Source organism: Rhincodon typus, chromosome 2 (genome assembly GCF_021869965.1).
Source record: "Rhincodon typus isolate 14 chromosome 2, sRhiTyp1.1, whole genome shotgun sequence".
Classification (NCBI taxonomy): Eukaryota; Metazoa; Chordata; class Chondrichthyes; order Orectolobiformes; family Rhincodontidae; genus Rhincodon; species Rhincodon typus.
This window is the reverse complement of record NC_063333.1, coordinates 149,215,128-149,228,724: the sequence shown is the minus strand read 5'-3', so window position 1 is coordinate 149,228,724 and position 13,597 is coordinate 149,215,128. Positions and strand designations below refer to the sequence as shown.

At 42.5% G+C, this 13,597-nt stretch overlaps 1 protein-coding gene across 3 annotated transcripts in view; it reads right to left on the bottom strand.

The window, feature by feature from the left end:
- Window positions 1–13,597, bottom strand: part of LOC109927670 (cadherin-18-like) — a 578,296-nt gene that overhangs the window by 384,631 nt on the left and 180,068 nt on the right. For 2 of the 3 annotated variants that reach the window (XM_048616417.1, XM_048616438.1), the window contains exon 4: window positions 721–887. The exons of the other annotated variant lie outside the window; for it this stretch is intronic. The gene's annotated coding sequence lies outside the window, so the exon portion shown is untranslated. The remainder of the gene's footprint in view (window positions 1–720; window positions 888–13,597) is intronic. 3 annotated transcript variants of the gene reach the window in all.

Genomic DNA, 13,597 nt, shown 5'->3' with positions numbered 1-13,597 from the left:
CTGAGGCAGGTGGAGGGGCAGTGTGTGGGCAGGGCTGAGGCAGGTTGAGGGGTAGTGATGGGGAGGGGCTGAGGCAGGTCAAGGGGCAGTAATGGGTGGGGATGATGCAGGTTGAGGGCAGTGAGGAGGGTAGGGAATGAGGCAGATCCAGGGCGGTGAGGGAGTGGGGATGAGGTATGTTGAGGGCAGTGAGCAAGTTCGAGCTGAGGAAGAGCGATGTGATTGGCTGTGGCTGAGTCATGGCTTACGGGTCATGTGCCGCTGTCATGGAGACCTGCTGGAGCAGTTGCCCAGTGCTGCCTTTGGAGGGGGCAGAACCTCATCACAAACACAGAGCTCCTGGAAACAGCCAAAATCACCAGCAGCGAGTTGCCCTCCTACGAAACCAACTGCACTGGGCAGCTCCCATTGCTCAGATCGATGTCAGTTTCCATCGCAGATCAGCGCAGAGAGCCGGCCCCTGGTCAATGGAACAGACAGCCCCATACATCTGATTGAGGGACTCCTTGAGGACATCGCTCTCTGTGTGCCACTTCAACCAGTGGGAAGTGCAGGCCAGAGAGAGTGCAGTGCCTCTGGAGATGTGACAGAGACTTACAGGCCAAGTGATGACCAGCCTGTTGCAGAAGGATCAATCCAACAGTCCTCATCAACGATAACACCTTCACATGTACCCACTGTGGGAGAAGCTCCTGGATGTGCGAGGGCCTGACTACTTACCAGTGGGCCTGTAACCAATGAGCACAGCCTTCCAAACGTCTTCATCTGTGAAGGAATATTGTGAGATTATTTCCTCTTCATCATCCAAGTTCAGGACAGCAACTTAAATTTCCTAGGAATTCCAATGCTCAGCTCTATATTTGTAGAAGTTTAGGTGACTCTGAAAGCTGTGTGAAAATCAGAGACATTTGTAAGTGGGATGTGGGTGTTGCTGGTTGGGCCAACATTTATTGCTAGTCTCTAACTGCCCATGGGAAGGTGGTGGGGATGTTGAACCTTGCCTGTCATGGAGAGTAGGGAGACAAGCTGTGCTGTTTGGAATGGGGTTTGGTTTCCTCTGGTTTCCTCCCACAGTCCAAAGATCTGCAAGTTAGGTGGATTGGCCATGCTAAATGACCCATAGTGTCCAGGAATGTGTAGGTTAGGTGGATTGGCCATGCTAAATGACCCATAGTGTCCAGGAATTTGTAGGTTAGGTGGACTGGCCATGCTAAATGACCCATAGTGTCCAGGAATGTGTAGGTTAGGTGGATTGGCCATGCTAAATGACCCATAGTGTCCAGGAATTTGTAGGTTAGGTGCGTTAGCCACGGGAAGTGTAGGGTTACAGGGATAGGATGGGTCTGGGTGGGATGCTCTTCAGAGAGTCAGTGTGGACTTGTTGGGCCGAATGGCCTGTTTCCACATCGTATGGATTTTATGGAAACATTCTATGGAAAGCTATGGGGTTCCAGGATTCTGATCCCAGCAACACTGAAGGGGCAATACTCCTGTTCAAATTTTCAGCAGCAGAAAGAAATGAGTAATACAAGAATGGAGAAAGGAAATCAGTAACCAAATGGAGACGAGCATGACAATATCATCAGAAGCTTTTCCTAAAATCACCTTTGGGTTCAGGTTAGAGTAACTTGTGCTGTGCACCATTCTCAAAGGGACAAGTATGCTTCAAAACCTGTCCAACACAAGGGGTTTCCTCACATTAGTTCAGGGTCTGTTGTAGATAAGTTGATTGTTTTATTAGTCAATAACTCAATTCCGATTGTGTCTTATCACTGAGTCACAGAAGAATGTGAGCTGGATGACTTTGGGTGTTTTTGTGTCTGCCAACTAAATTTTACAAAGCACTTCTTTCAAATATGCGACAGGTCTATTTTACACGAAGAAAAGAACTGTGAGGTGGGGAACAGGGTGGAGGGGGTAGTTGGGGAGATGGTGAGGGAGACCGGGGAGAGTTGGCAGGAGGTGGTAGTGATGCATTATCTAAACTCCTGAACTTGGCTCTGAACTTCCTTCCCCGGAACTTGCAAAGATTATCAGTTTGTTGTGGAGCTTTTCCTCGGTTCTTGCGAGTCTTCCAAAAATTATTTCCACCTTTTAGCTCCAGAAATCCAATACAATATGCACATGGGCGGCATCTGTACTTCACAGTTCCATCAGCTCAGAATTCTCAGTCACAACCCCCACCTATCCCCTACAATCAGGTCTCAGTCCCAGCTGCCTACAACAGGGTATTCCAAATCATTGCAAGATTCATGGGATCATATCTTAAGCTCCATTCATCTAGATTGCAATGATATCAGCACAGAACAGAAAACTGTGAAATAGCAAACTAGCTGCAAATTTATGTTCAAAACTTAGAATAAATGGCTTGTTTAAAAAATTAATGCTATCAGCAGTATTTCAGTAAATCATTGATATAATTGCTAATAAAACTTTGGATTGAAATTTGCTTATTTTAAATGATTTCTAAATGTTTCAATACCTGGAATTTTCTTCCTCAACAGTCTATGCATTCTGAGATTCTGTTGGAGCTTTCGAGGCTGTTACCTTTCTGTAGGCTAAAGATTAAAGGTACACTGAATGCTCTGGAGTAAAGGTGGAGAAATAGAATCAAGAGACAGATCAACTTGGATCAAATGAGATAGGAGAGCAGGGCAAGGAGCGAAAAAGTATTACCCTGTTCTCTACTCTGAATGACAACCATATATTGGCATAAACTGATCAGATAGAAAAGCAATGTAAGCAAAAAGTCAGATACATTAGGGACATTCAAGTGACTCTTGGATAAGCACATGGATGATAGTAAAATGCAGGGTAGTTTGACCTTAGAGTAGGATAATAGGTCGGCACCACATTGAAAGGCCTGTACTGTGCTCTACTGTTCTATGTTCTATGTTCAATAAACCATATTATTCCTCAGATTATTATTTCACCTTCCAAATTGTCTTCCTCCCTGAACATGGGGAACGACTTCACTTCTGAAGAAGAGTCACATCAGACTCAAAAGTTAACTCTGTTTCTCTCTCCACAGATACTGCCAGACCTGCTAAATTTCTCCAGCATTCACTGCTGTTTGTAACAGAACTTCAGCGTCTGCAGGATTTTGCTATTATTTCTGCCCACGCATATTTCTACCTAACAAATTAAAATAATTGATTTATGATTTCTTTTGGAAATCAAAATTGAGAACCATATTTGATACATGAAATCTACAGCATTATTCTCCCTGCCCCAAACAATTCTAACTTGCTTAAACATATCTTACAGTTCAGCTAATTAGTCTTTGTTATGTGTTCGGTAGCTTACTGCAAGCTCATCCGAATTATGGTGAGAAGCTTCCGGCTAATTTTTAGTGGATGCAAACTTTTGCGAGGTTCACAGCTGGAGACGAGGGCTCCATATTGAGTGTTCATTGGGAATTCAACATTATCATTTTGTGAAATTGGCGCAATTGACTTTATATAACATCATAACATACAAGGGAATGGAAATTCAAGTCACTTCATAGCACTTACGTTAACTTGCTTCCTTCTTCTTGGAGGTAGAGGTGAAATGCTGCCCAGCAGATAAAGACAATACAATGTGACTTTCCTCCATATCATATGGGGAATGGAGGTGATCATTGTTGGGGTCTGTGGGAACAGGATTTGTGAGCCTGAGGTTGAAGTCGATGTTGTGCATCTGATGTCACTGACAGGTTCCTTGCCCAGTGGGAGATGGGTAGGAAATCAGGTAGAGATGTTTGGGAGAGGTAGGATGTGTCAGGAGAGTTACTGAGGCAGGTCAGCTGGGTCCAGCAAGCAGGGGTAAAATATTTTCTTACCTAAGAATCAACAGTCCCTGCCTTGAAACAGGAAAGTGTGTTGTACAGAAGTCCCTTTGAAATATGTGGAAAGAAGTGTGCATTTTTTCTATCCAACCTGCTTAGAGGTACTACTACTCATGGCTGGAATAGTTCAGACTTGAACCTAGACCTTTTGGCGCAAAAGTAAAGACACTATCATTGCACCATAGGAGCTTCTCATTCCTCAGAGTGTATGGATTTTCTAATCAACCTGTTCTTCTGACACAACTCTGAGAAGGTGGGACATCACCACTGTACCAGAAAGGCTTTGTTATATTTAAACTGAGCCCATCTCCTTGGAGGGAATGGTAGAACACCCACTGACCCGTTAAAAACCACAAGTTGGGGAGCTGGGGTTTAGGGGCAGCTCAGGTTCGAGACTCAGATTTTTAAGATTGTTACCTCCCATCTCACGCAAACCTTACATTCTGTGTGGGTTAAACCAACTGCCACAGTGTCAGGTGAGTGTCACTTCACCGTTACACACTTAGAAAGCTCCAGACACTTTCAACGTTGTTTGAAAATGACAAACAACTGTTTGACCAACCAGAAATACTCATTGTTAGATTAATTAAATAACCAATTAAATCAATCTTAGTACTAAACTGGTGGCCAACTGAATTGTGTGAAATCCTCAGGATCTCAATATCCATGATTTAGCAGTGACAAATCTCATTTGTTATGTTCATTGTTTGTTACCATATGATTTGGGTGATATAAATATCAGGTATAAATTGTAAAGCTGTAATGGAAAGAGGCTGAGAGAATTATCTCAAAACCAGACTAAATCCAATCATCTCCATCTGTCACTGAAAATGGAATAGAGTCCCTTGAGATTCAAAAAATGTTAGATTTCAGAAAATTTCACAATTAATTAAATTAGTAAATATTATTAACACACTGTCACCAGCTCACACTCACAGATAGAGATACACTCACATAGATGCACACTCATACACAGGCACATACACGTATACCGAGATATATACTCACACATAAAAGTAAAGTTGCCACAGTCTTATCAGACCGTAGGACTGCCCTTTCATGCGAGAGAGAGATAACTGGTGGTAGTTTAACTGGAAGCTCACCACAATGCAGGCAAGGGGCAAGGCTGAGGAGGAGAATCTTTCATGGTAACCTCAGTTGGGTTGGGAATTGAATAAATGCTCTTCAGTCACAAAGATATACACAGACACAGATATACACCCACCGCTGGCAGCACATTCCACACACCCACCACTTTTGTATTCTATCCCTGGGCCAAAGAACCTTATCTACCTGTAATGCTACCTTTACAGACCCGTGCATGTGCACATCATGATCTCGCTTTTTTTTGTGGGCCCTCTCTATAATAACCTTCGTCTCATGCTGATATAAAATACTTAGACAGAATGGTAAGGAAAACATTGACTCTGTGTCTACATGTTACAAGAGAGAGCAATTACATCACTTCCCATAATTATGTAGATGGTATCTCATTGGCATATTGTGCATTAAGAATCAGGAACTTAGAACCCCATTGTGCAGATAGAGGCCACTCTGTCCATCGAATCTACATTGAATCTCCGAAGAGCATGCCACCCAGACCCACTCCCTTACCCTATAATTCTTCATTTCCAATAGCTAACCCACCTGGCCTGCACATCCCGGGACACTATGGGCAATTTAGCATGGCACAATTTGGCTTGTGGGAAGAAATCGGAGCACCCAGAGGAAATCCATGCAGACATGGGGTGAATATGCAAACTCCACACAGACAGTTGCCCGATTGTGGAATCGAACCCAGGTCCCTGGCGCTGTGAGGCAGCAGTGCTAACCACTGCATCACTGTGCTGCCCAAACCAAACCCACCTATTGGACATGAACCCACAATCCCTGGCTTAGGAGGCAAGGGATGATACTACATCTCCTTCCAAGTCTCTGATTCTAAGTTTTTATATGACATTGTTATGGCTGAGAAGCCTGACATGGGATCAATATGGACTTACACTTTACTGGTCAGTCATGTTGTCATTGTTTGGTGCTTGAGGGACATTTGCAGTTGCATCACCTGACCATTCTCTGGGTACAGCAGATATTGCAGGTTTAATGTAGATGGTCCTTAAAACACATTGAGTCAAATAGCAGAGCTTGTATTGATACGAGCCACATGCATCTAGCTGCAGGCTAGTGATACAGCCATCTGTAATTCTCACCCTGAGGGAGCCCTCCAATGGCTGGGAATGAACACCTGCAAATATTGTGGGTCAACCCACAGCAGGTGGACTGCAGCGGTTCAAGAAGGCAGCTCACCCCCACCTTCTTAAGGGGTAACTAGGGACAGACAATAAATGTTGTCTCAGCCAGCAATGTCCATGTCCCATGAGTCAGTTCCCTGCTCAGAGATTCTGTTGTCATCCATGGAGGATACACAGTCTGTGCACCTAGATTGAATTTTCCTGAAGGTGTTGAGCCCGGGACAATGAAAGACATTGTTGTTTGTGATTAAGTCCTGCCACCGAATTCTCACGATAGACCTGAGCCAGCTTCGGTGGAAGCGTTTGGATGTAGTGTCTGTAACAGTCGGAAACTCTGCATTGTCTGGTCAGGTGATAAGGACAATGGTGTGTTTGAATTTGATTTTAGCCTTTAGCTTTATACAACTGTTGTGAAGTTGGGGAGAGTATTTGTGGACTGGGAGGAGGGACATTAGAATTTGGTGTTTGTAAAATACTGGTGTTTGTAAAATACTAGGAGGGAAAGTATTGCTTCGTCTCTTTAAAAGATTGTGCTTCTTCTATGCTTGGAGATGTCTGTGAGCAGCTTGAAAGTTTGCAAGTACAGACAGCACCCGAATTGAAACACGTGCATCAAAAGGCCGTACCATTAGCTGGTCAAACATCAGGGGTTCGAGGCGGCGGGGGGTGGGGGTGGGGGTGGGGGGAACGGGGGGTCAACTTCCGCTTTATAACACAATGCTGCTTCCAGGCCAGGTCATGCAGTCAGTAAGCACATGCACATTTGGACAGATAAACACAGACAGACAGCCTGACAAACTCATATACGCAACTTCTGAAGTCCTCCTTGCATGAGGCTGGTTATGTAAGTTTGATGCAACTAGACGCTGTGTCACAAATTCTTTTGATGTTATGATAATACTTATGGTAACCTTATCATCTTCTACAAGTGATTATATCAATCAGTACATCTGTTGAGATATGCTGATAAAGCTGTTACTCCATCTCATGCTCAGTAATTAGGGGTGTAATTAGTTTATAAATCTTGGCTAACCAAATAAAAGTTTTCTTTTGCAATTTCAAAAAAGATACAGGAATAAAATACAACTGCTCAAACTCTCATTAGGTATAATTCAGTCAAATGAGATTTTGTAAATGTCACTGAGTGCTGTTTTCAACAATAAACAGAAAAAAAAGTGCATAAAAACAGAAAGTAATCCACAATATTCTTGTGTGGGAGAATGAAATGATTATGATTCTAATGTGCCATTAAAAAGACTTTCATTTATATAGGACCTTTCATGTCCTAAAGTATTTTACAGTAATATAGTACTTTTTGTTACATTACTGCTGTAATTTAGGACACAATGGAATAATTGAACCGAGCAAGCTTCCAAACTGGGCTAGATAACCGAATAATCAGTTTGTTCAAAGATGGATTAGAATTAAATTAGCTTTATTGTCAATGTACTCAGATGAGTACATTGAAAAGTTTACAAATCACCACTTATGGGGCCATCTTAGGTACAAAGGTACCTGGGTACAGCTTCTCCAGTACAAGTCTTTTGGAAAAAAGTTAGAAAATGGAAAAATTAAAAGTTTAGAACAACAGTCCTTCCAACTAAGTCCATGCCTGCAACTAGCCTCTAGTCCGTGCTGGGCCTTGACTCCAGAGGGCACCAGGCTTCATCTCGAGGCTCTCAAGGCTAGGAGACTGCTCTGGAATCACCTCGAGACCAGAAATCCATGCTATGGCCCAATGGGCCGATGGACCACCATGGGCTGCTGAAAGATCACTACGCCAGGCCGAAAGAATTCCACAGCACGTTTAGCCAGGAAAGCACTGAGAAATGTTAACAGCACATTTGGAAAATCAGAATACAATCAAGAGGAGTCAGAGGAGGGAAATCATGTTTAACTCATTTCCTAAAGTTCACTCAGAATGTAACAAGCAGGAGAACTAGTAAATGTGGTGTACTTAGGTTTTTAAAAAGCATTTTGATGAGGTTACTACACAGGATGAAACCTCTGAGAATAATATTTTAGCAAAAAAACTGATTGCTTAATAAATGAGACATAGATTTGGATAAATGAATCATTTTCAGGTTGGTAAACTATAAGCAGTAGAATATCCCAGGGATCAGTGTTGGGCCCTCAACTGTTCTTGATCTACACAATGTGTCAAACCTGTAGCCAGTGTGATCCTTGCTTTTCATTGGTTACACACCTGTTTGGGGTGGGGTGTTGTGAGGAAAAACAGACTTCACTAATATCCCTTAAAGATAGCCAGCGCCTCATAAAAATCTGAGGCATGATGGCTAAGAGAGAAAGTTCCTGTATGAAGAATGTCCACAGACTTCCTGATGCTGGGCTGGGTGGTCGACGAGGTGATGGAGATCCTTTTCTACTGAGGAACTGAAGATCCACTAACCTTTCCTGCAACTGAAAAGAGGTTGTTGAAGAGGTCACCTTCCAGGACAGACCTCGAGTGCAGGAAAAGTTCAGCAGAGTAAGTCAAGGTAAGGAGTCAAACACTCAGCTTTCATCTCTTTGCTCATCTCTCCATCACCTGTGGCCTCCTTCCTTGTCCCATTCTGACACTCACTGGATCACACTTCACTCTGCCTCCACCCCTTCTTGTTCACAAGATGTATACCTCTTACTTTTCAGCACCATTCAACAGAGAGTTCTTTCACCTGATCCCTTACTTCCCCTTTGGCTGTAACCTTACACTACACAAAATACATTAGATTCACCAGTGGTTCCTTCCTCGGTGCTCTCATTCACTCTAAACAAATTTGGATTTCTCTGAATCTGATAAATGCTGACAATTGGGATGTTCCTGTGTTATTTCAGGATGAAGGAAACAAACTTCGGAAGCTGCAGACCTGTCCTGAATTATCCATGGATCATGTTTTCATTCCCCTGTGGAAGATCCTATTCTTCACTGTTTGATGATGATTCACATGGTGACATGTCACTGCTGTTGACCAGTTCTGGCTGTAGATCTAAGCCATCTCGAAAAGCAATAATCCTCATCACCATGGAGCCAATCTGTGATCTGAAGGATCTCCTGGAATTAACACAATACAACGTGTGTCATAGGAAGAGTGAATCCTGACTACTGACAGCAAACTGGACACAACCCTGGGCAATGCACTGCCCACAGTGTTTCACTACCTGCAGGGAGTCTGTGCAAATAGCATGGCAGATGATGATGGCTAACACAAAGCAATTTGGGTGCAACCTGCAACAAAGTGTACTCTGGGAAACTGGTGTAATAAAGTGATGCTGCTGACTTCAGCCTGGAGGGAGTCTGGCTGATATAGGCCACAGGGCAGTGTTCGTGCCCTGCAGCAAGGCTCAAAGAGGTGAACACACTCACTGACAGGATGTTCAATAAAGTGGAAATGCCTGAGACATTGCACCTCAGTGAAGAAGAAATGTTCCTTGAAGACTTGCTGTAGATGTTGCCTCCTAGACAGAATCCTCATCCTTGTCTTCAGTCTCACCCAACAACTGCTGCTCTACTCTATCATCTCCACTCATGTCCATTCACATAGCGTCAGGGTTACAACATAACCAATGACTGTAATAAAACTTCCAACATTGTTCTAATAAAGCATGGTGTTACACAGTGGCTCAGTGGCTAGCTTTGCTGTGTCACAGTACCATGGACTTGGGTTCAATTCCACCCTTGGGCAACTGCCTTTTGAAATTTGCACATTCTCTCACTGTTTGCATTGGTTTCCCCCAGATGCTTCAGTTTCCTCCCACAGACCAAACATATGCAGGTCAGGTGGATTAGCCATGGGAAATGCATGATTACAGTGCTGGGGTGGGTCCGGGTGAGTTGCTCTTTGAAGGGTTGGTTTGGACTCAATGGACTGAAGAAACACACAAATGTTAATCAGCTATCAAAGCAGTCCAACCAGTGTCTAACCTGTAACCAAAATCAGAAGTCACACCACACCAGGTTATAGTCCAACAGGTTTATTTGAAATCACAAACTTTCAAAGTGCAGCCCCTTCATCAGGTAAAGGAGCAGCGCTCTGAAAGCTTGTGATTTCAAATAAACTTGTTGGACTATAACCTGGTGTCGTGTGACTTCTGACTTTGTCCACCCCAGTCCAACACCGGCACCTCCACACCATAACCTGTAACCAGCAACTAATCTGTAACCAGTAAGTAATCTGCAGCATGTGAATGAAATCTGGAAATAGAACTTGCTGCTGGTCACTTCCAGAAGACACTGAACAAGTTTACCACTTCCCAGCGCATTTCACATGAAGAATTGTAAAAACAAGTTCAACAGCCTTTCTTAAACATTATACTAACTATTTTTAAACTCTTCTTGCATATTTTAATATGTCTCACTACATTTAATTGTCTCACTACACACGGACAACGAGGGACATGAATTCAACTGGAACAACACATCCATGATCGCACAAGCCAAACAGAGACACACCAGGGAATTCCTGGAGGTCTGGAATTCTAACCGGAACTCTTTCAACAACCTCATTGAATAAAAGGCCCTGTGTACAAACCACTGAAAAACAGAACCAGAAGTGATACCAAACACCGCAGCAAACCGATACATAACAAGCGATACATAACACTGACGTTCACCGGAGGCACATTGACGGTGTTACCTAGCAGGGTGATGAAATGTCTGCAACCAAACCCACTGGCTCAGTGAGCAAGTCTACAACCACATTTTAACATTGCTGTGAGGCTGATCCAATATGTCAAAAAATGCAATCTCTCCAATCTCAATTAGAATTCTTAGATCTTCCGAATTGTTGAAGTTGCCTCCAAACAATATGATTTGTTCTTTGTTATTTGTTTCTGTCAATAACTTTTCAGTCTCTATAAACTTGGCCTATATAAGAGGAGACAGTGACTGAAGCCACCCTTAGTCAAATGCTGGACATCACAGCCTTCAGTCCAATGAAACTGTCCCATTACATTCAAAGGACAAGAAAGATCTCATGATTTTTGTTTCTTTTGATCGAACAAAGAAGACAATTAAGTAATTTAATATACATGTTATGTATCTTTCTTTTAATTCATTCAAAGGATAGAGATGGTACTTGTTAGGGGAACATTTATACCATTTTCCAATTAAAAATCAAAAGAACTGTGGATGCTGTAAATCAGAGACAGACGCTGCTAGACTCGCTGAGCTTTTCAAGCAATTTCCATTCTTGTCTGTCATTTATACCTTATTCCAAATTGCCCAGTGGACAGTTATGAGTCAACCACATTTCTGTGGGTCTGGAGTCACATGTAGTCCAGACCAGGTAAGGATGGCAGTTTCCATCCCTAAAGGACATTAGTGAACCAGATGTATTTTAACCCCAGCAATTGACAGCAGTTTCATGATCATTATTAGACACATAATTTCAGATTTATATTCCATCATCTACCATGGTAGGATTTGAACCCAAGTTTCCCCAGAACATTACCTGGGTCTCTGGATTAATAGTCTAGTAATAATACCATTAGGTAATTGCCTACCCCAATTATTAATCCAACAAAAGTTCCAAAAAAAAATTTGACAGATCCTTCCTCTTGCCTGCAATCTCACTTTACTGGGCTCACATTTATTGAAAAAGATTAATGTCATTAAACACAAACATATAACAAGTAATTTCAAGCTGACAATCCTGTTTCCACAGTGTTAGAAGGTGGAATTGACCAAAACCGAATCTGGTGAGTGTATATCAGTCTGCTGCACCATTCCAGTGTGTATTGCATACAACCACAGTTCTAAATACTCATTATAGTATGTTACTTTACACAGATCAATTTGTTGGGTAAGTTCTCAGTTACATATTGCAGAGATAGCAATACAGAAAATGTCACAAACAGAACACTGCCCTTCCGCAATATCAGCCAGCTATATTTCAATATGATCATCTCAAGAGGTTTCTTTTCCTTTGTGTAATGAAGTCAGCAATTGATAGCCCTGGGGTGCTCATTACAGTATCCATGTTAAGTGTATCAGTGATGGTCAATTACAGCTTTACAGTTCTCTGAAGATGCTGAGAGAGGCTGGGTGTTTATGCAAGATGGCACAGCAATGTTCTGAGAAGTGTCATTTTCACTATTCAATAATTCAGTTTGATCAAAAGGGTAATGTCTCTCATAACATTAAATATCAATTGTTGGAAATTGACATTAATGAGTTCACAGCTAAAGTGGTAAGGAAGGAATATGTCAGGTATTGATTGACAAATCTTGGTCTAACTGACATTGGCTGAAAACGTGACATGATTTTAATCAGACTTACAGATTGTTTTCACCAACATATGCTAGATATTTGGTGGTGGATGAATAAGCTCTTCAAACATTCAGGTAGATTCACTAGACGTGCTCCACCCTTCACAAATCTACGTGGACTCTCTCTAATCGACAGATATTTGCTCCAAACGTACCATCAATTACAACCTGATCTTTAAAGGTCGGGACACAGCAGGAATGGGATTTGGCAATTAAGGCCCCAGATATTGTCTCAGAATTCTGATTCCTTTGGGACAGGCCATAATTTCCAAATAGCTGGTGGGGAGCAGTCCACTTATATGGATGGCTCTTAACCTTCTCATGAAGGTTGGTAATGGGCTGGGCCAGTGCAGAATGGACTTTTCAATTTCATTTTGATTAACCTGCACAGCTAGATGATTCACTGTAAGACCCAACAAAAGTTTTTCTGTTGCTTCTTTCTCACCTGTTTTTCTCCTCTGGCTGCTCTAGTGCAAAAGCAAAACCTTCATTTTCCTTCATAACCCTCCAGCCCCATCCAGGCTGCTGGAAAATTACTGAGGACCTGCTCCCCATTGTTGTTCAAAGGCAGCAATAACCTCCAATGTGACATCATTTAGGGATCCTCAACAGGACAGACAGGACATTAGTTCATTGTTCTTCCACAACATGCCACTTCCAATGGTGCAGCATTAACTGGACTGTGTCTCAGGTTTTTGTGGTCAAGTCTTTGCAGTGGGAATAGAACCTGCAATTCTGACTGAGGATGCGAAAGTGCTACCACTGAACCATGACTGACCTTGAGAGGATAGTTTTTTTTTTAAATTCATTCACAAGATGTGGGCTTCACTGGCGAGACCATCCTTATTTACCCAGAGGGAAGTTAAGAGACAACACAGTGCTGTAGGTCTAGAGTCACATAGTGACAAGACCAGGTAAAGATGGCAGTTTCCTTCCCTGAAGATCATTAATGAACCAGATGTTTTTTTTCTTTCCTTGACAATCAACATTGGCTTAATGGTCATCATTACACTCTTAATTCCAGATCTTTAATTGAATCTAAATTCTAGCTGCCGTGGCAGGATTCAAACCAAGGTCCACAGGTATCTGGATTAATACAAAAACAGAAGTTGCTGGAAAAGCTCAGCAGGTCTGGCAGCATCTGTGAAGAGAAATCAGAGTTAATGTATCAGAACTGACGAGGGGTCACCGGACCCGAAAAGTTAACTCTGATTTCTCTTCACAGATGCTGCCAGACCTGCTGAGCTTT